The sequence below is a fragment of the Alligator mississippiensis genome, chromosome 1 (genome assembly GCF_030867095.1).
Source record: "Alligator mississippiensis isolate rAllMis1 chromosome 1, rAllMis1, whole genome shotgun sequence".
Lineage (NCBI taxonomy): Eukaryota > Metazoa > Chordata > Crocodylia > Alligatoridae > Alligator > Alligator mississippiensis.
In genome coordinates, this window is record NC_081824.1 from 292,811,917 (window position 1) to 292,833,487 (window position 21,571).

General features: G+C 45.9%; 1 long non-coding RNA gene across 1 annotated transcript; it reads left to right on the forward strand.

Moving 5' to 3' along the window:
- Nucleotides 1–11,785: 11,785 nt before the first annotated feature.
- On the forward strand, nucleotides 11,786–19,774 carry LOC132247726 (uncharacterized). The gene is made up of 3 exons (XR_009459082.1): nucleotides 11,786–12,383; nucleotides 16,073–16,182; nucleotides 16,746–19,774. It is a non-coding gene; the product is annotated as an uncharacterized LOC132247726 (long non-coding RNA).
- Nucleotides 19,775–21,571: the final 1,797 nt, after the last annotated feature.

Genomic DNA, 21,571 nt, shown 5'->3' on the forward strand with positions numbered 1-21,571 from the left:
CTGAGCCAACGTCATAGCTCATGAAATCATAAAGAAATTGAGAAATAAAATAAAATAAAATGATAGTGGAGAGGTCCCAAAGAAAGGGGAAAGAGGACTTCATTGTAGAAGAGAGGGGGACAAGGAAATGGGAAAATGGCTGGAAGAAAAAGTGAAGATGCTGAGGTAGGATCCAAAGAGAGCAGAGGAGGTAAGAATTATCAGGTTAGAAGACAAGGAAGAACAGGGTCTAGAGATGTGAGAGGTGGCTATGCAGGATTTACATGCACAACACGGTCACCTTGCACTTCTGGCTTGACCCCATGCTCTTGGGATTCCCAGGTGTAATGGAGGAGGTAGGGAAAGAATTGGGGAAGGGACTCAGGGGAAGAGCTTAACCCCAAAGAGTAAGTCCTCATGATCATGCATGTGTAGGGGCATGCATTTCCCATGGGATAAATAGTGGGTAAAGAACCGCTGCTATTTTGTGCCTCTGATATTTGTCCCCTGGCACGCCCCAGCATGCACACTCTGGTGCATGGCAAAGTGACCTGGGTGGGGTAAGGGAGGCTGGCCCCAGAAGTCTTACCTGGGGCCCTGGGGGCCTTCTGGGGCAGCAGCAGTGCTGAGCTGGCCACTCAGTCTGGTCAGCAGCCAGGATGTGGCCATGGCTGGCCAGGCTCTGGTTTCTGGCGATGCTTACTGCTGCCATGTGCGCCACATCACTTTGTTTAGTGGCAGGTTTTTTTGACACTGGGATCTCCCAGTGTCAAAAAAACCCACTGCACTGCAAGTTAGCAGTGTGGCGAACAGGTGCATGTGCATTGTGTGCAGAGCCGTCCCTAGGGGTGGGTGGGACCTGGGGCATATCAGCCTGTGTGGGGCCTGGTGAGGGGGGGTGAATAGGTGGAGGAAGAAAAAATAAAATGGGGTAGCGGGGGGCCTAAACTTGCATGTGCACATGCACTGGGCAGGCTGGGCAGTGAGGCTCATGGTGCTGCACTGTGCCGCTTTTGAGGTAACAGCAGCAAGGCGCGGAGGTGCGGAGCAGAGCGCAGCTCACATCTGTGGCCCACTTGCTCCGTGCAAAGATTGGGGGGCCACATGCACCCCCGCCCCCTTGGCTGCCTAGTGTTGTGCCTCTGGAGGGGCTGCTGGGCTCTGATTTCCCACGACCCAGCTCAGCTGGGGCCTGATTCCCTGTAACTGGGGCCCTGGCTAGGCCGGTCTCAGGACAATCGGAGCCTGGTGGCAAGGGGGAGCCGGGAGGGGGTTGGAACTCCCCCTCCTCCCACTTGGCGCCCTGCGTTGCATGCAGTGGCTGGAGCCACCTGCCTGTGACCCTGGATGAACCACCGGGCTCTGACTGTCCCATGACCCGGCCCGGCCAGGGCCACAGTCATGGTGAATGGGGCCCCGTCCGGGCCAGGGCATGGGACAATCCCCAGTGTGCAGCAGGGAGGGGGCAGGGGTGAATGATTCACCCTTCCCCTACCCCATTCTCTCCTGCACTGTGGGAGTCTCGAGCTGCCCCCCACTTCCTCCCCAAACCCAGGTTAATAAAGAAGATTAAAAGAAACTTTCCTGCCTGCGTACGGCTGGGCTGGCTGTGGTGCTGGCTGTGAGTGCAGGGCAGCTCAGTGTGCTTGCCCCTCCCGCCCATTGCAGCAGCCCGCAAGCAGCCTAGGGCTATGACTGCTGCTGCCCTCCTTTTGTGGGGGCTGAGCCCCGTTAGCCCCCTTTCCGCCACCAGCTGAAGCCGGCAGCACTCAGTGGCAGTGGTGCATGGCGGCTGCAGTGGGGCCTGTATGGCACTGTCTGCGGGGGCCCCCAAAGCATGGGGCCCAGGGCAGTCACCCCGATTTGCCCTCCCTAGGTATGGCCCTGGTTGTGTGTGGTTTGTGGTGCCTCAAACAGGTTTGAGGTGCTGCAAACTGCACCTGCATGCTCATAAGGACATGCCCAAACTTTCTTGCTTCGGAAACTATAAAGGTAGCAACTTCTGAGCTGGCATAAGATTCATAGATTCATAGATGCTAGGGTCGGAAGGGACCTCAATAGATCATCGAGTCCGACCCCCTGCATAGGCAGGAAAGAGTGCTGGGTCTAGATGACCCCAGCTAAATGCCTATCTAACCTCCTCTTGAAGACCCCCAGGGTAGGGGAGAGCACCACCTCCCTTGGGAGCCCATTCCAGACCCTGGCCACTCGAACTGTGAAGAAGTTCTTCCTAATGTCCAGTCTAAATCTGCTCTCTGCTAGCTTGTGGCCATTATTTCTTGTAACCCCGGGGGCGCCTTGGTGAATAAAACCTCACCAATTCCCTTCTGTGCCCCCGTGATGAACTTAGATGTTGTAGTTTTATATTGTCAGTGTTTTATTTTGCCAAAGGCTAGTGCTAGTCCTACAACCAGTCTTTCCCATGGCTGTTTGAATAGTTCACCACCGTGACCGGAGTTGGCAGTTTTACAGGGCACCTCAGGATCCCCAGAGCCTTGGATACATATTGTCCTAGTATGCATAGGGCATGTCAAGTCTTATGAGGGCTCTAGGAAGCATAATATTTATCTTAGCCCTCCGGAGTTACTTTCTGTCAGAACAGAAGGCATGACATTCTGCTAGAGCTCAGCCTGTATTTCCTCAAGCTCTGGGAACAGCTAGGTGGTGGTTTTCAAAGCAGTGCAGTGGGTTTAGCCACGTATCTTCTATTAAAATTAATGGAAGGCTTGTAGCTAAATCCTGCTTTGAAAATTTCAGCCCTGGTTCACACACCTTGCATTCCCAGAGGCTTAAGACAAGCTTTAGCATAGTCACTCCAAACATCCTAAGTCAATACCCTAGGAAATCAGCAGCCTTTGGCTATGAGCTGCTTAATGTAGACAGGACACAGCAGGTCTAATAAGGACATTGGAAAGTGTGCAGCCAAAGGGTAAATGCTTTCTGAGGGGCACTTGGGAGCTCCAGTTCCCTGGCATACATTAAAATAAGCACATGGATATTGTCTGGACAATCTAATACCAGCCTCTCTTCCATTTGCTTATTGTACAGTCTGAGGTCATGCAATATTTTCTGGACATGGTGTTCTTCTGTAAATCTCTGCACATACCTGAAAGTGCCCCTTGCTTTTTTCCCTTCACCGATTATATTATAATGCCTTCACAGCTCCCCTCAAATGAGTCAAAGTTTCTCCAGCTCAGAAAGGACAGCTAAATTTCTAGGTAAAGTCATACTTAGCTAGGAAAAAGTAAAAATTCCCTGGAAACTATTTATTTGAACCCCTGAATCTTCCTGGGATACACAGAACACTTACCTCATTTGCATATGCCAACAGAAATTATATTGGGATAGTTTCATAGTAGCTAGGGTCAGGAGAGACCTGAACAGATCACCTAGCCTGACCCCTGCCACAGGCAGGAATGAATGCTGGGTTCACAAGACCCCAGACAGGTGATCATCCAACCCCCTCTTGAATTTGCCCAAGGTAGGGGCAAGGACCACTTCCCTGGGAAGTTGGTTCCAGATTTTGGCCACCCTAACTGTAATATATTGCCTTCTGATCTCTAACCTAAACCTATTCTCCATCAGCTTATTACCATTGTTCCTCGTCACCCCGGGTGGTGCTGGGGAGAAAAGAGCTCTGCCTATTTGCTGATGATCTCCCCTGATGAGTTTGTAGGCAGCCACCAGCTCCCCCCTCAGCCTCCTCTTGCTTTTTTATAGTTTTACCCCTGATTCTTCCAGGGGTAATTCTACACTCAGTTCATATTACATTTGTGTAGTTCATATTCCATTAGGGTAGGGCTGTGCATTGTGTGTCTGCTGCTGGTTTACACTGGTGTAAAAGCCGATTACCCCTGCATAAACATGCTGCATGTCCAAGCCCTTAGCAACCAATTGTTTGACTACCCCCCTCAGCCCCCTCTAAATTCGTGAAGATCTCTGCCATGACAGGGCAGCCTATATGCCTGACTGGGGACAGATTACTTAGGAATATTAAAGCTCACTGGAGGTAGGGAGGTTGGGTTTTGCATTTCGCCTTACAGGCTAAGTATAGACAGTTAAAAAGCCCAAGGCTGAATTGATTCAGTCTTTGCAGGTCAGTGTAAGCTGTATAGAGAGCCAATAAGCAAGTGAACAGACATTCACTTTTGAGTCTGGAAATGCAGCCACGTGCCTGCAAGCCAGAAGTCAGGGGGTGCTAGAGCACACCTCCCTGCTTGGCTGGAGCCAAACAGCTTGGGCCAAGGCTAGTTTGCTCTCCCTGCAAGGGGGAGAGGGGGGGTTGTAGTGGAGGTGCAAAGCATCCTGGGATCCTGGGGGACTGTGAGTTAACTAGAATCTGGAGGAGAACTGGGACGGAAGTTCAATAAACTGATTTAACCTAAATTAGTTAAGTCTGATGCTACATTCACCTAAGTTTATCTTAAACCAGTTTCAGCCATTTTGAAAGCAGTTTATGTGCACTGAACTTCTGTTATGTTACAGATTTGAACCAGTTTCTGATCACTTTTACCTGTTTATGTGTAATTTCTATCCATAGTGGCCAAGTGAGATTAAATTTTCTACTGTACAGGTCAATCGCATCATATGTGCATTTAACTTGCGCGAATTCAACAATACATGGGGTGGGAGGGGGCGGGGCTTGAGTGGCATGCAGCTGTCCCCACCACCACCCCACAGTGCCGCTGCCGCTGGCTGCACAGCTCTAAGCATGGCTCCGTGGTGGCAGCGGGAGGTTTTGGAGGCAGAGGCAGTCACCACTAGTCAAATCGCTGGCACAATAATATGCGATTTCGCTATATGCGATTTTCGCCTTACGCGCTGACTTCAGAACCTAACCCCCGTGTAAGATGTGACTGATTTGTATTTCCATGATAAATATTGGCAACTGCTATTGCTATTAGAATTCCTGGAAGCTGATGTGTTATTGAAGTTTTTGAGAGCCCACAAGTCTTCTGTTTTTGTTATTTATCATTTTACATGTGAACTGTAGTCAGCCGAGACTGAGAAAGACCAGGGAGACTGGCAATCCTCAAGGATATTTTGATTTGTTTAGTCCCCCTGATTTATACATGGTGGGAGCAGTTGCATTTTCCTTCTCTGTTACACTATTTTCTATTCTTTTATCACATCCCAGGAGACCATACCATTATGTCCTAAGGACAGTCTCCTTCCAATAGCCAACTTGTGTCATTATTTACAGGCCTAATGTCTGCTTGAGGAGTCTAAGGCCTGATTTATAGTCAAGACTAATCTGAATTTGCACCTCTGTCTTGTATAGTGCCCCCACCCCACTTCACTGTGCAGCCATGGAACTGAATGGATTTCTTTCTGTTTGACTGTCAGATTTGTGTTTTCAAGCTCAGACTCCTGTCCTGCTGAATAACCCTTCACAATAGAGCTGGGGAACTGAGTGGAGAGATAGTTATGAATCTATTTGACATGATAATTAAGCCTCACATTTGGCTTAAATTTGGGGCCTGGAGCAGAACATTTTGAAGGAAATCCCTCATGAGTGATTTCTGCTGGGTAACTGAGGCATCAGAGTGATTAGCTCAAAGGAGGAGTGGCAGAGGGCACTATTTATGTTAAAAAGCAGGAGGCAAGTCTTCCAAAGAGACCTCAAAGCTAGGGAGCTGTCACCTAAATGTGGCTTGCTTTTTGTGCACATCCCAACCCAGCAATTCGGCCTGTACATTCCAGACAGCTGCCTCGGAGATATTTGTGTGTAGTTTGTCAAGGTTAACTGGGAAGAGCCGGCAATCATAATGTTTTTTAATTGAGCATTGCTTCTGGAGATCCTCACTCTTGAGAGCATGCCTCAGCACAGCCTACAGAGATACCTCTAGCACATGGCAGGGGGTTCAGAGGCTTGACGTATTAATATTTATAAAGCACTTTGGTGCTAGATGTGCATTGTATTATTTTCTTTAAAACCCTTCTATGCCATTCTAAAGATGTTTCTAACTGCATACCACAAAACCTGATACTGCAGAGTCTGTGCAGCCAATGGACAAAGCCTGCAACATGCAGAGTTTAAAAGCTCTGGAAGTGTCAGTAACGTAGTCAAGGGCATTACAGCCAGGTCCAGAAAAAGATGTCAGCACCTAAAAGTGTAACTCGGGTGGAATTCAGGTACCTGAGGCTGAGTGAGTGATCCTCAAAAATCCTGTCTGACTGCTTGACAAGGTTCCTTGGGTGAATTTGATATCTTTTATTAGACCAACCCAAATAGTTGGAGAAAAGTTATTAAGCAAGCTTTTGGGTTCAAAAACCCTTCATCAGGCTAAGGAAGTTTCAGCAGTTGGTGTGTGCTCTTCCTGGATGGAATGAAAAGTAAAGAAGCCAGCGGCTGGGCTGGGGAGTCAGATGTCAGGCAGATTATAACGTATCAAAAATCCAATGTCTATGTTTAGTCCATGATCTCTAGTATCCAGGAGGTTGATGAAATGGAGCTCATAGGCTCGTCTCTGGGAAGTGTTGTGTAAGTTTCCCTTGAGGATCAGGACTGAGAGATTGGAGAGAGAGTGGCCCTCCTGTGAGAAATGTGCCCCCACCAGTAATTGGGTATTTCTGTCTTTGATGGATTTCTGGTGTGTGTTCATTCTGGTGCGCAGTTGTTGTTTGGTCTCTCCTACATATTTTCCATCAGGGCATTTGGTGCATTGGATGAGGTATATTACATTTCTGGAGGTGCAGCTGTAAGATCCAGGGATGCTGATGGCTCTGTTGTGGGGTGTAGTAATAGTGGGGGTGGTGGAGATGTGGGGGCATTTCTTGTCCTGGCATGGTCTGGATCCTTTTGGTGTGTTCTGGGCTTGAGGAAGTTTGCTTCTGGTGATGAGGTTGGCGAGGTTCGGTGCTTGTTTGAAGGCTAGGATGGGTGGCTCTGGGAAGATCTCTTTAAGAATAAGGTCTCTGTCTAGTATGGGTTGCAATTTTTTGAGGATTTTCCGTACAGGTTCAAGAGAGGGGTGATAGGTCATAACCAGCGGTGTGCGATTTGTGGGTGTTTTTCTTCTGTACTGCAGCAGTTCTTCACGTGGTATCCAGATGGCTCTTTCAAACATGCGATCTACCTCTCTGGAGGAGTGTCCTTGCTGGGTGAAAGCCTTTTTAAGATTGGTGAGGTGGCAATCCCGGGTGTTCTCTTCGGTACAGATGTGGTAGTATCTGAGGGCTTGGCACCTGAGAAGTCAAGCAGTTGGTGCTAAATCTTTGTAACTGTTCATGCCCAGAACTGTTCATGCCCAGAAGTGCCACAGTCTTGGCTGAGCTGAGGATCTCAGTGCCTGTCTCATGCCCAAGGCTGCTTGGGATTCACAAGCCAGATGTTCCTGCACTGAAGGCCTCCTAAAAGGCCTGACTTATAGGCTTGCATTGAGCCTGCCTTACACACTATGTCTGCACTCCCTTTAGGATAGAGCACATCAGCCACAGCTTCTCTCTTCAAAAACTCAGGGGGCTTGAGCAGCGAAATGACTAGAGCACTTGGAAGCACAATGATATTCCAGAGTCAGTGACATTTTTAGCCTGGGGGAGTTCAAACCCCCGCTCCTTATCAGAGGACTAGCAAGTCTTTGGCACACTGCATGAGAGAGAGAGAGAGAGAGATCGCAAAGGAGAACAGAGCAGAGCCTCCTCCACTGTGGCCCCCTGCACTCAGGTGGTAGTTGCTGCTCTGCCTTGGGGATGAGCTCCCTGCACACTAGCTGCAACAGTCCCATAGCATTGGCTTCCTGGAGGCCACAAGTCTGGTTCTCCCCCCTAAATGAGCACCTAGGGCTGGTGCCCCACTGGCCCCCCATCTAAATATGCTACTGCTCCCTGTCTTGCAACCACTAGGGGCAGCTATAGGAGGGGCAAAAAAATGGCCCCACCTTGGTCTGGCTTGTACCACAGTGCAGGAAGGAATGCAATAGGTTTAGGGCTGGAGAGAGAGTAACAGAATGGGTGCATGAGTCTGTAGCCCAGTGCTGAAGATTCCAGTCCTTGCTCCTAGCATTAGAGAAGCTTTTAGCCAATGATGATCTAATAAAAAATACATAAGCAGTCCATGGAGCTGTTAACCTTACCTCACTTTTCATATGTCATTTTTCCTATTGCTATGTTTTTTAATGTGTGCCTGCAACAGTTTGTTACTCCTTCAGCCAGGCCCAGGAGCCAGCCCTGCCCCTTTCCTACCTTAAACTAAACAGAATAAATAAAACAGCAGCAGCTCTCTGCCTCTCCTATCCAGGGCAAGGGATTCACTACAGTACTTTAGCATTGCCTGTCCTCTCAGCTTCCCTCCTCCCTAGCATTGTCTTTCTGGGAGCTTTTAACTTTCTCCAGGGCCAGCCAATCATCCCCATCAACTGATTCAGCACTCCCAGGCAGGCAGGCCATTATCCGCTAACCCTTTGCAGCTGGACTGCAGCCCCTGAGCCATGCACCTTCTTACAGTACCCTTAATGCATTGCCATTTGTTAGCTTTGGGAGTGCAGATGAGTTTTGTGCTAGTTTTAGTCCTTGATGCATCTGTTCTGTTCAGCCAGAATACATATTGGGACAGCATACACTGGAATGAGAGCTCTGGTGTCATCTCTAAAAGATGCTGCTGGAGTTCCTAGGTGAATCACTGGTCAATGAAAAGGCGAGCAGGGCAAGTGATCTGCCCCCATCCTGATCCTCCATCTTGTTTTTGTTTTGAATAATATATAGGGACACATTTTCTCGACAGCCCAGGACCAAATGCTTTGGATTGTCAACAACACAACATTGCTTCTGTTATCTTCCCATTGAAGCCAAAGGTAAAAGTCCTGTTGACTTCAGTGGAAACCCTGTTGGGCCAATTCAGGGTGTATTTGAGAATCCTACTGTTGTAAGCACATAGTACCCACAGATAGCACTAGATTTTCCAAAGTCCCCAGTACCCGGAAGCTCTGACACTTATAACCTGAGTTCCAAAGGAGTTTAATGTGCAGTGTGCTGACTTTAAAAAAATCTGGCCTGTGGTATATCAGTTAGATGTACTCGGCACAAATTACTATACTTGTGTTACAATTACAGTATCTGAAGGCTCAGCAATAGGGAAAAATGCTTTTTGAAAATTAACAGACAAAAAGAGTTATGGCTACTACAACTGTAAAAATATAGCTATAGTTACTGAATATTTGTAGCAAGTTTGTTAAGGGAAGGGGAGAATAAACAGCAGAGTAGAAAACTTCACAAGCATTTTGCAGGTGTATAAGTTGCATATTGCTCATTTAAAAGTATGTTCAAGCAACACTCATCTCTAGGTACTTTGCTTGAAATACTTCTGTGCATCATTTGTGATGGTACAGCTAACAGAATGCCATAATAATATAAAGGATTAGACCAGCTTCCAGGCTGCAGATAGTAAAGTGCTGAGCTAGTGCTAGCATTGTTCAATAGGATTTTTGTTCGTAACAAAATTCCACAGTCCTTGGGTCTCTGAGTCTGTTGTCTACATTCTTACCTGATTTTGGAATTGTCCTCTTTATTCTTATTCAAAAGACCATTCTGCTGCATTTCCATCACCAAAGATAATAGCCCTCATCTTTGTATTTTGCTGTGAATTTAGCAAGGAGTAGAGGACTACTTCAGCCTTTTCCTTAGTGCAATCAACTTTGACAAGCATAAAGCTTCTTCCTCCTATGAGTCATGGGAATGGTGTAGCCGTTATATCAGGAGATAGATAACAAGACAGAGCCGGAGTGGGAGGGTGGGGAAGCCACCTCAGGGCAAGGTTAACAAAGCAGCATAGGAATGTTACACAGAACTAAGGAGGCAGTATTACAACATTAGTAAGATGGGTTTGAATTCAGTATTTAGTTCTAGTGGCCTGCTTTAATTAACAATAATCTTCTAAAGAATTAATAAAGGTCAGGCTTGGATCCAAGTATGAAGTGGTTGAATATGTAGTCAAACACAAGGACAAAAGTGCAGACCTCTTATTGACCTCCTCAGTTATCTACAGACTCACACATGACTTTTTTGATTACTGGAAGACCATCATCCTCATATTGAGGGACTGCTGCTGAAGTGGTATCAGGCCCAGAGGGCTGATCCCTCTCTCTTCATCTCTAATCCATCCCAGGTCTTCCTTTTCCACAGCTAGGGAGTTATGACAAATGTCTCTCACTTTATTGTGCTTCTAAATGATTTAGAAGCAAATTTTGTTTTTGTGTTTTTTTTTGTTTTGGTGGTTTTTTGGTGATCTCTCTTATTGACCAACTGTATGGATGGAAAGGAAATTAGACAAACTTTTGGTGACAAAAGGTCACCTGAAAAATGGCACTTTATGCCCAAAAGCTTCTCTGATATCTCTCCCAACTATATCATTAGTCCAATAAAAGAGATCAACAAAAAGAAACCTTGTTTCTCACATATTTCCTGGACCTTCACAGCTACAATAACACTCCAACCAAGCTTCCACATGGTCTGTACACTTAGGCTGTGTCCAGATGAGCATGGACATGTGGTATGTGGCGCTGCAGGCCCATCTGCAGCACCACTCACTGCACATACAGGCATTCTCTGCACTGTTACCTTGCAGTGTGTGTGGGGTTTTTGACCCTGGGAGATACCAGGATAAAAAAAAAACCATGCCAAAAAGAAGCAGAACAGCACATGTGGCGACAGCGCATGCTGCTCAGAACTGTGGCCTGGCTGGCTGGAGTCATGCTCTGGCTGCCTGCCAAGCTCCCAGCTGCAGGAGCACCCAGAGGCTCCCAGCCTCCCAAGATCCCAACTGCAGGAGCACTTCTGTCCTCTGAGCAGGATCCAGTCATCTGTCCTCCTTGGCCTAGACAGCTTCTTAGGTATGGCACAGGACACATCTAGTGCTTGTGTTGCAGATGCAGGGACCAAGAAGATAACTGACCTGTGTACAAATGCATGAAATAGGGAGGACTACTTGCACCCTTTCCCAACTTGTGCACTTAGGTGGAACTGCACACAATTAACCCTTAGTTTAGACCAGGGGTGTCAAAGACATGGCTTATGGGTTAGATCTGGCCTGTAGGGTCATTTTACCCAGGATTCAGAGCTGCAAGAGGGGCTGGAAATTTGGAGGGTAGAGGCTGAGTGGAATCAAGGCCCACTGCTAAATTCCCAGCTATAGAGCCCTCTTGGGGGTATGCATTGGCAGCAGAGGGGGTGAGTGATGGTTGCATTTATCTCTGCATTGTTGCATGCCCCACCACCACTTCTGGGTCTTGGTCCAGCCTGCAAGGAGCTTGGGGGCCCTAATGAGTTTGGCAGCCCCTGTTTAGATGATGTATTTTAGTGTATACCTTACTTGAAGCCTTCTGTGCTTGATCATGCAACAAAAATATGTACACTTGTGTAGTGCAGTGTCCAAGGTGTGCACTGACTCTTAGTAACATGTGTAATCAGGCTTAATGAAGTATCAGAATTTAAGCTCTTGGTGGCTAAACCCACCGCTGCATTCTTCAGCAAGCCTACTGCCTTTATTCAGTGCTCTTTCAAGACTGCCTGAGTAAGCCTGTCCAAGGTGTCTTCTCCAGAGTCCATTTGAAAGTAGAAATTCTTGTGTATCATTGTGTATTGTAGCTGCCAAGCTAGATTCTGCTTTTGGACACATGCATGCATATCTGTAGCTTTCATTGAAACCAATGGTATCTGCAAACACATACCTTGGGTTACATCTCTTCCGCTTGGAGGAAAATATAATTTTGTTTCTGATACATTTTGCAGATGAGATGGAAAATGGTAAATGAAGAGAAAGTTGAACCAGTTCTACAGAGCAACCTGGATCACTTGGTAAACTGCCCATTTTTGAACAATATTTTAACATTAAAAAGATCTGTTTTAATAGAGATAAATGTAAAATCACCCATCTAAGAAAGAACATGGATTATGTCTATAAGATACAGGACTGTATTCTGCAATGCAGTATCCCAGTGAATGACTTTGCCATCATGAGTTTGCAGAGTTATGAGAGCAAATACAATTCTTGGATATTTAATGAGAGGAATATCAGGTAGGAGGTAGAAGGGGTTATTACTACATTGTTCAACATTACAAGGACTATTGCTGTAATGCTGTTCTCAGTTGAAGTGACCACATTTGAAAAAGATTTTGACAAATTGGAAAGCTACAGGGCAGCTACAGAATTGATTCAAGGTCTGGAAAATCTGGCTTTCAGTCAGAGACTGAAAAAGCTCAATGTATGTAGCTTAACTAAGGGAAGCGAATAACATGGCGAGCTTGCACTTGGTACCTATTAGGCCTGTGTGAAGTGGCTAGTTTTTGCTTTGGATTTGGATTCGTCTGATTTGGGGGACAGTGATTCGATTTGGTGATTCGAATCATTGTCCTGAATCAATTCGGCTCTGCCACGAGCCCCCTGAAGCCCTGAGGCCACAAGAAGAGCAGTGAGTCCCGGGGCTTTTCTTGTTTTTATTTATTTTTTCTTAAAGGGCTGGAGCTGGGGCAGGCAGGATACCTGTGGGGGGTCTGGGGGGGTAAGGGGGGGGTCTTGGGGGGCTCATGGCAGAGTTCCCCATGTAGCATGGGACAGGAGGGGCAGTGGGGATTGCCCCCTCTGCCCAGCAGCACCCGGTGAGTGGAGGCTTTTTTCTAAAGCACTGGGAGCTGGGGCGGATGGGGCAGCCATGGGGGGGCTGGGGGAGTGGGCAGGGGTCAGGGGGCTGGGAGAACGGGCAGGGGATGGGGCCTGGCAGGGGTCCCCCCATGGTCCCCTCCCCCCTCCTCCAGCCCCCTCCCCGCCCCTATTTACCAGCCCTGAGTCCGGCTGCAGCTCCCTGCTGCAGCCACCAGGGATTGTCCGAATCATCAGAGCTCTCTGAATCTTTGGAAAAGATTCAGAGATCTTTGAATCAGTTTGGACCTTTTAATTGGTCCCCTGATTTGATTCGGATTCAGAGATTTGGCCGCTGAATCGGGCCGAATCTTCTCCGAATTGAATCACCACTCAAAGCTTTGTACAGCCCTAGTAACTATGTGGTACCAACCTTTTGCCTTGGTAAAAGATTTCTGATGGCAGAGAGAACACTTCCATCTAGCCAAGAAAGGCTAGAAATGGAAGTGAGACAAATTTAGCCTCGTATTAAGGTGCATTTATGTTTACAACAATGGCATAGCACTATTGGAAGTGTTTGCTTGGGGACTTGGTAGATGGCTTACCAACTTCAGGCTTTGAGGTACATCTTGAGTTTCTCTCTAAAAGACATGCTTTAGCTCAACCAGGATTTATGAGCAGGGAATCCTGGTTTTCTCTGATAAAAAATCCCTGATTTTCAGATTAAAAAATGTAAACCAAAATCCAGAGTTTTGTGTGATTAAAATGAAACATCACTAATATATAGATATTAGTTATATTAGATTATATATATAGATATATATATTAGTGGTGTTTCATTTTAATCAGGAAAAATGTGGATTCTGGGTTACTTTTTTAATCCAAAAATTGGGGTTTTTGTTATCAAAGAAAATGAGGTTCCATGGTTATGACCTTGGAGTAGAAAGCACTAAGCGAGATGTGTGAGGTAGTTGGTCTAATTAGATAACCTGAATGCATGAGTGACTGGTGCCTCCTGAACCTGGGGGGGGCACCTGCAGAACCTGCCGAAGGTGGTGACCCTGTCAGGGCGGGCTCCAGCCCTACTGACAGCGTCAGCATCGGCCGTTAGCAGGGGCACTGGCCCCATCAGGGGGTACCGGCCCCTACCAGTCGCCTATGCCTGAATGATTACTTCTAGCTTTAAAATCTTTGATGCTCTTACTAAAGTCAATGGCATAAGTCCCCTTGGTTTCAGATGGGTGCAGAGTGGTTTCATTATTGGTTCAAAAGGAGAAGAATGGGACTGACCAGGCAGAAATAAAGAAATGTCATTTCTGTTTTTCCAAGGTAAATAGCAGAAGCGTCCTTAGGTAGAGTCATTAAAATGAAAGTGGACTCTCACAGCATGTAAGAATATAGCGTAGGGAGCAATTCTGTACCAACCTAAGGCTGGACCAGGTGACTAATAAGTCTTTCATCTCACATTTTTCCAGCAGTCTACAATATAACTTCTGTTATATAATTTGTAGTGAAATGCAAACTTTCATTTAATTTGGCTTTTTGACCCACTTCTTCATTGTGTTACTTTTTTCAGGAAGAGAGGTGGATGTTATATAAAGTGAGCTTTAAAGAAAACCTGGGGTCTTCTGGCAACAAAGTTTTTGAAAAAAAAATTATGCTCTATTACAGTGAACCAGAAAGAGCAACATTTTCTGTGTGTATTTTTTTTCTTTCAAGTGAACTCAGTGGCAAAGAGGGTTTTGGTAATGAATGGTAAGATATTCATAGCTTTTTCTGAGAAAAAGCCTTGTGTGAATATTAACTAAGAATTACCTTAAGGAGGTGTGGTGGGCAAGGTGAGTCACACCGAAGTTCTGAATGATTGGTGTTCCTGGATAATCAGCCATTAAGAGTTTGTGTTTTATTCCCCCAATTCCTTCTAGGGAAAGCAAATGTGTTTGTGCTTATGCATGTATAAGTCACGAGACAATGGGCATTTTCACAAAAAGCTACAAAAGCTACACTGATGTGTTTTGTAGTGACGTAGATTTTTGCAGTTCTTTTCCAGGGACTGCAGTGTCTGTTTCAAGCCAGCTTTCAGCCATCCCTTTTCCTTCAGGTCATTCAGGCATACTTGATCAGCTCTAGCCCAGTAAATTTCCACTAGTTACATGATATGTACCTATTCTGCATACACCTTGCTTGCTTTGGGAGTCTAATTCGAAAAGGCTTTTCCTTAATGGCACAACTTACAATAAGATAATGATTCATCCACATCTGTTTTTATGTGTATTATGTGGCATATATATTTTGCATACCAAACCTTAAAAAAATAGTTTTGAAGTGAAGCACCCGAAAGACAGGAAATGCCAAATATGAAATTGCTGGTGCCCCTTAGCATAGGCGCCTTCTGTGTATGCTTTGGTTCCTTGTTCAGTTACATCAAGGGCCAGTAACCTATTGCCTGTGGGCCAGATCCGGCTTGCGGAGTCATTTGATCCAGCCTGGAGATGTGAGACTTCGGTGGCATTTGGCAGCGTGGGACTTTGGCAGCAGTTGCTCTCCCCATGTCCCCACAGGGAATAGTGACAGCAGCAGCTGAGTCCCTAGTGCCTGCCTTCCCTCCTGACTGATCCAAGCTGGCCAGTTCAGCCTGCAGCCTTAAAAGGTTGTGGACTGCTGAATTACATGATTGCCTTCTATTGTCCTGCATGACCATAGCCTCTTTCAGTGCAAAGGTGAACCGTGCTTATGGAGCAGTTAGCTAGTCAGTATTGTCGTTCATTTTCAGCATTCAGTGTACGTCCCTAGGCTTTGTTTATTGCACACTATCCAAACCATGCTGAGACTACAGATTGTTAATGTCTCCAGATCTGTCAAGATGTAATTTATGTGGCCATGCAGCATGTCTGTATTGAAGATAACATTCATCCTTGTGCAGAAAATCAGAAAAAACCTATGCACTCCCTTATGTCCACCCATGAGCCCTCCAAACAGAGATTAAGTAGGATTAAAATGAGGCCTTGTCATTACACTGCCCCTCTTGCATAAATGTGTGATAGGTGTGGCTGATGACACTGGCTCACATTATGATTGCTCAACACTTCCCATTATGAGACACTGTTTCAGTTGCATGTGAGTTTGCCAAACTTTAACTGTTTGGGCTGAAATTTTCCATGCCAAGTGTCTGCCTCAGACTGATATTTTTGGGAGAGATTCAACTAGCAGTGCTCAGCTGTTCTTAAGAATGAATTTAGTGAAATATACATCATTTCGCCAATGTTTGATAAATTCTTACCGCTACTTTTTGGAGATGCTCTAATGGCTCTGTGCTTTGGAGCAGAGACATGAAATTTGGCACAGAGGGTGTCCAGGGTATCAGGGATATGTGATTTTTCTGGTCCTATGAAAATTTACCTAAATCTGTCCAGGGTATAAGCCCCTGAAAAGTTTCAGTTCACTGAGGAGACACTTGATAGCATTTGGCAGGTCAATTTCTGAAGATGCTTTGTACATTGATCATGTTCCATTTCCTCACAGCTCCTTGTGCTGACCTGATTGTGTGTGCACCATCCTCATCCTCTCTCAAAGCTTACAGGATCCCTCAGAGAGAGACAGCTGTGCTCCTCTTGCTAAACAGTTTGGAGCAGGTATGCTAAACACCTGTATTTGGCCCCCAGTCTCAGTGTAATGCTTCTATATGAAGGTGGCTGGTGAGAATGAGACCAACACAACAGGATGCAGAAGAGTCAGTGGGCATCTACTACAGGCCCTCCTTTCTATTATTTTCACAAGATTGATGCTTGAAAGAAACTGAAGTTGATCTTACCTTCCTCAGATGACAGAAGGAGCCTCTAGAGCAGTGATTCTCAACCAGGTTTTGGGGCCCCTGGGGTGTCATGAGATCTTTTGAAGGGTGCTACAGAAAGTGGGAGGAGAAAAGCAGATAAGGGCAAGCTCAAGCTCCAGGTGTGAGGAGTTAAGCAGATAAGGGAAGAATCTTACTCTCCTTGCTTGGCTGTTCCCACATCCCACTACCTGGCTTCTCTGTAAGGAATATAAGGACTTTAATAAATGAATTAGTTTTTTTTAAATGGGGTGCAACTCAATTCACAAAAGTTATGGAGGGGTGTCTTGAGTCTGATGACGAGTACCTTGAATCTAAAAAGGTTGAGAACTACTGCTCTAGAGTTTGACCAATTTTCTTCTACAGCTGTCCCATCAACTGTTTTCCTGTTGGATGAGCAGCTCAACTTCCTGGGAGAATGGAGGAGTCGATGGTCAGTCAGACAGGTTTTCTGAGAGAGCCAGCTTGGATTTCTGGGTCTGCCCCAACTTATTCAGAACAAAGTGACTGGTGCCTATGAAGAATTCAACATGGGAAGATGACTCAGTGTGAACCCTGACTCAGGGGGAGGCCTGGGATGGGGTCATGCTTTAAATGGCAATGTTTTCAGATTTAGTTTTCATAAGTAAACCTCCCCAAACAGAGATGTTTCCTACCAGACTGTGGAGCGGAGCACACCACACCACACAGGTAAGGCTAGGCCTGAGGAGGAGTGCAATCACCAGGGGAGTGCCCTTAACGTCCCTGAGGAGAGGTGGTTCAGCACCATGAACTGTCCCAGTGAATGTGGGTATTGGGAGAGATGAAGTCCCTTGTGACCAAGTAGCGCCTGTTCCAAACATGATTATAATACTGCTCCTCCCATTACCTGTCTTCTCCTCATCACTAGAATAAATTTTAATTTGATCTGTGTTGTTGAAAGACATACTCTGTTCCCACAGAAGGAGAAAGCATGCTCCATTCCCTCACCTGCTTGGCGTGTCAGGATTCTGTATATCTGTGTTATTCCCCAGAATAATTGAGTGCACTCCATCTCATGGCTACAGAGCATGAACAGGACTTCTGGGATACCACAACTTGCAGGAGGCTCAGACTGTCAGGGGGTGAAGGAGGAACCTGCTTGACTCAAGTGCAAAAGGGTGAGGAATGGGGCAGGGAAGAGGAGAAAGGGCCTAATGTCAGTGGGATGGGGGGTGGAGCTTCTGGGAGAGAAATAGGAACCTGGCAGCAAAGGGGGCTTAGCTTTAGGAGCCAAGAGACAGGTAAAAAGATGGGAGCTGGTGGGGTGGAATAGGGATAATACAGAGAAAGAGTGTCAAGAGCCAGGATAAGGCAGAAGTTAGTAGGGTGCAGAGTGACATGGACAAGAAGAAGGGACAGGAGCAGCAGGAGGGGACTCTGTCCAGACCAGGAAGTAGTAGTAGTAGAAATGCCAGGAGCTGGAGCAGGCGTGAGCAATTATTTGGGTCCATGGGCCACATAGGGAGGTTTGGGGAGCTGTTGTGGGCCAGGTCAGCCCCCTACCCCACACAGCAGCTCACCAAACCTCCCTATGTGGGATGGGGCCGCAGGCAGGCAGGGGTGGGGGAGCTGGCTGGTATCAACTTGGTACTATTTTGCAAAAGTACAAGAGGATCTTTCCATTTTCTTTCCCTCCCTGTATTTACAATGTAGAAGTCAAAATAGGACCCTGTCACTATATAGGTAGCTCTTTTCAAGAGGCTAACATCCAGAAGAGGGGGACAGTGTTCAAAAAGCCTTTAAAATATTTGTGTTGGTAACTCTTTATCCATCTGTATGAGCTGAGTGGTATGTGTGTGAAATTTTGAATGCTGGAGCATGCCGGAGGTCTTCTTAAAATAAACTTGCAGGGAGTTTACCACAAGAATCCTGTAGTCTCTTTGGAGACACTGATGAGGTAAATATCTCAATGCAAATACAAATAAACAGGTCAGGAAGAAGCTCTTTAAGCAGAAATGCTAGGGCTAAAATAGCAATTAAAAATAACACGCTGGTCTTTTTTCAGATACGAAGTCCATACCAAATGATTTTCTTTGGTTAAAACTATTTCCTCAGCTCCCACTCTGCAGTTTATCATTATTTGTTGTTGTGCTGTGTTTAGATTTTAAGCTATTCTGAGGAGGCAGCTACCCATTTTATATTTTTATAAAGCTCTACGTACATCCAGGGAATTGTATAAACAATCATAGTTTAACAGCATGTCACTTGGTCTAAAATTTTACCAAATAGTTATTTCAGGGAACCAGGGGACCCTATAAAATATATTTTATTTGGAAATCTACCTTTGCATGAAAATAAGTGAGAGAAGGCCAAACGGCTCTCAGACAGGGAGTCAACACCTAGCAGGGCTGGTTCCACTTTTGGTTAGTTGCTATTGTTCTCCAAAGGGGTGCCTTTGGCAGACTCTTGGATGCAAGCCCATTATGAGATTTTGGTGGGGAGGTAAACACTGAGAGGGGAAAATACTTTTCCCTTTTTACCTTTCAAAATATCATGAGTGTTGCTTTGTCTCTGGAATGCAGACATGCTGTAGTTCAGACATGTAATGTTTGGCTTTTCCTGTGACATTACTTCCCTCTTGGAGTTGATGCTTCCAGTAATAATGCTGGACAGGACAATGACTTGTGGTACCCATTTCCCAGGCAGGTATTTTGGGAGTACCCGTTAGAAGGGATGCAGTGATACTTACCCAAAGCAACTAACCACAGGATCAACATGAACCAGAAGGGGTTGATTCCACCCCTTGCTCTGGAGCCATTAGGTTTTTACAGTGGCATGTAGGTGCTATGCAGGAGAAATGTAAGGTTGACTCCCTTTCTTCTTCCTCTTCTCACATGGTAATGTGTGTGTGCTGGGGGTAAGGGAGACAGGCTGGTGCATAAGTCACTAGGGGAGACAGAGCCCTTAGGAAGCCCTGGAGAGCCTACCATAATTTAGAGCAGTTGCAGGTTTCAATTTGGTACTATTTTGTCCCTAGAGCAGCCCAAATTCCAGAGGCGTGAGGTTAACCTAAAGCCACTGATGGCCTCCTGCCTCTGTGCTGTGATACAGCCCAGCATCCAATGCCAGGCATTTAGCTGTTGTACTATGAGGAGTTAATGACTGCCATTGAACAGGTGTCTGATCCATGGACAATTGCAGACCCAAATAAATCCCATGTTTGTGCTAAGCACTGTTCTTTTAGGCTTGTTTATAGAAACAAAGAAGTACCTTTGTGTAGCAAGTTAGATAAAAACTGTGGAAACCACTGGTCCAAGCAGTGGGCTGCATAGCACAGTCTGTTAAGAAGGTAAACTGTGTGGGCTGTAGGGTGGCCATCACAGAAGACATTCCAGTTTTCTGCTACTCTGTCCTCTGTCCTCTATTGATACGAAACCTGATGCCTTTTGTGTCCTCTATTGTTCTCTTTTTCAAGAGAAGGCATTGGATTTCATATCAATAGAGGACAGAGGACAACTGGACTGTCCTCTACGATGGCCACCCTAGTGGGCTGCCGTGTCCTCTGACTGCAGATGCAGAGGTCAGGGATTTGCTTTGCAAACTGTGAGAGAGAGAGGCAGGAAGAGATCCAACAGACAAGGAGACAATTGGGACTGGTCCTGACAGGGAGCAAAGAGACATAGCCTATGTCCAAATGGTAGCCCTTCACCTCCTGCTCTTGTTATATGCACCCCCACCCTGAAAATGAGACAGTGAGTACCTGGGTTTCCAAAATACTCCAAAGTGGCAGCATGGGGGCACCTCACTGTCCCATTTTTGGAAATGTCTTGAGAGGCAGGAGAGGTGGGCAGGTCTTACTTCTTTGGTATTACCACTGAGCCCTCTCTGCTGCAGTGCTGGAGGCAGGCCCAGAATTCCTTGGGGCAGAGAATTAGAAGGCCACACAAACAAGGAAACTACAAACAAGGAAATTGCCTGTTTCTTCAGGATTTTTGTGTTCATTCTTTGTAAATAAACAGGGAGGCACCAAGAAATATACCGGATGCTCTCATCCACTTTTTCCTCCCAAAGAAAATAATCATTCACAGCCATGAATACTGGATAGCCAAAGAGCAACACAGATGTTAGAGGTGAGATACAGCTTCCAAAAAGAGAAGCTGTAAGCTAATGCTTCTGTTGAACCAAGATGGAACATGTAATGGGAGTGCTTGGAGAACTTCATGATGGCTAAAAGGAATTAAAACAAGACTGAATGCAAGAGCAGAAGACTTCTAAGAAGGTGTTAAAGCAGCCTCTGGAAAGTATTCTAGGAAATACTGTAAGGTAATGCAAGATGGAGGTAAAAGTCTTTGTTTGGATCATATTTACAAAGTATTCAGGCAGATTTGGAAGCCCAATTCACAGTCCCCATTTGGGGTTGGAAAGATGGATTGCTGAAGGGACCAGAAGTCTGACAATCTAGTTGTTTGAGCATCTAGGGAAATCAGGAAGCTTTAGCTGAATTGGAGCTTGGGAGATGGGCTGTAAGGAGCTAAATATCAGCTTGACACCAGAATTTAAAGGGCAGCAAATCCCAGTGGAAGTCAGCCACCTGGATGGAGCAGCAAATGGACCAGAGACCTTGGGTAAGACAGGAGTGATTGGATTGTCCTAGCTCAAGTATTATGAAAATCTATTTCTCTTGAGGGAAGAACTTCCAGGGAGTCTTATTTGGCTCAGGTTGACATCACTTCTCAAATAGTAGTGAACAGACAATGGACAACCGAGCAGATTAACAAAGAGAAGTGGATTTTAACACCCAGTAGTCTCTGGTGGTGCTATAGAACTTACCAGCCAGCCGGTGAACTCAACTGGTCAGAGCACAGCTAAGGGTGAGAAGAGGGAAAGAAAAGACCTTGTTTGTAGTGATGGAAGACCCATATCAAAATATAAATGAGGACTTCCAGGATACATTAACAGTGGACTCCTATACAGAAGCTCAGCTGGACTTGGATTTGCAGAAGGAGGCTGTGGGATCTACCTGGAAGTTGACTCTTTCTTTCCATGAGCACACAAAAAAAGAAAGAATCTGCTAAGGAGGAAGATGGAAGCTCATTGTCATGAGTTCTGTATGCACTAATCTGTGTCTAGGATGCAAAAAGTAAAAAAGAGGTTTCTAATTTGGTTTGTGGTATTTTTGAATGCCTGAGAAAATGACTAACTTTAGTCTATAAAATGAGAAAAATTGCCAA